Genomic DNA, 722 nt, shown 5'->3' on the forward strand with positions numbered 1-722 from the left:
TCAAATCACAACATGCTTCAATTTAGACCAAATGCAATGCAGGAATTCAAGGCTTGGTTCAATCTTATGCTTCTAACCACTCAACTAGCATCAAAGTACTATTAACTTGGGCATTGATCCTAGTCTAGTGAATTAAACAAGCTAACAAGGCAAAACTCATCATAGATCCCTAATGCAAATATTATACAATCCTACATGAAACATGCTAAACAAGATGCTATTATGCAATGCAAACTACATGAACACTCTTTTTTTATAAAGATTTTTGCAAAAAATTTCAAATTTTTAGGGGTTTTCTATGCCTTAGATGCTATGCAAATACTAACATGATGATGCTAAAAATTTGAAATAAGAAAACAAAACACAACATCAAATGCTATCTAAAACCCTCCCCCAAACTTAAATCACACAGTCCTCTGTGTGAAAGAAATTTGTAAGAGGATTCAAGACCAAACACAAAACACAACATCAAATGCTATGATATTTACAAGGGAAGGTGATTGTGGTACCTTCAGGATTGGAGAAAAAACTGTCCACATCCTCTTGCATGTTGTCAAAAGTGTAGTTGGGGTCGTGTTGATGACTTGGAAGTGGAGATTGGGGTAGTTCGACGATGGAAATCGACCGGGACTCGGTCGAGTACGTGCTCGAGTGGGGGGGTCGAGCTGGACCGCGAGTGTCAAAATTCTGACCTTGCTGCTGGTAGAACTGCTGGTAGAGTG

This window comes from Camelina sativa, chromosome 3, assembly GCF_000633955.1.
Source record: "Camelina sativa cultivar DH55 chromosome 3, Cs, whole genome shotgun sequence".
Lineage (NCBI taxonomy): Eukaryota > Viridiplantae > Streptophyta > Magnoliopsida > Brassicales > Brassicaceae > Camelina > Camelina sativa.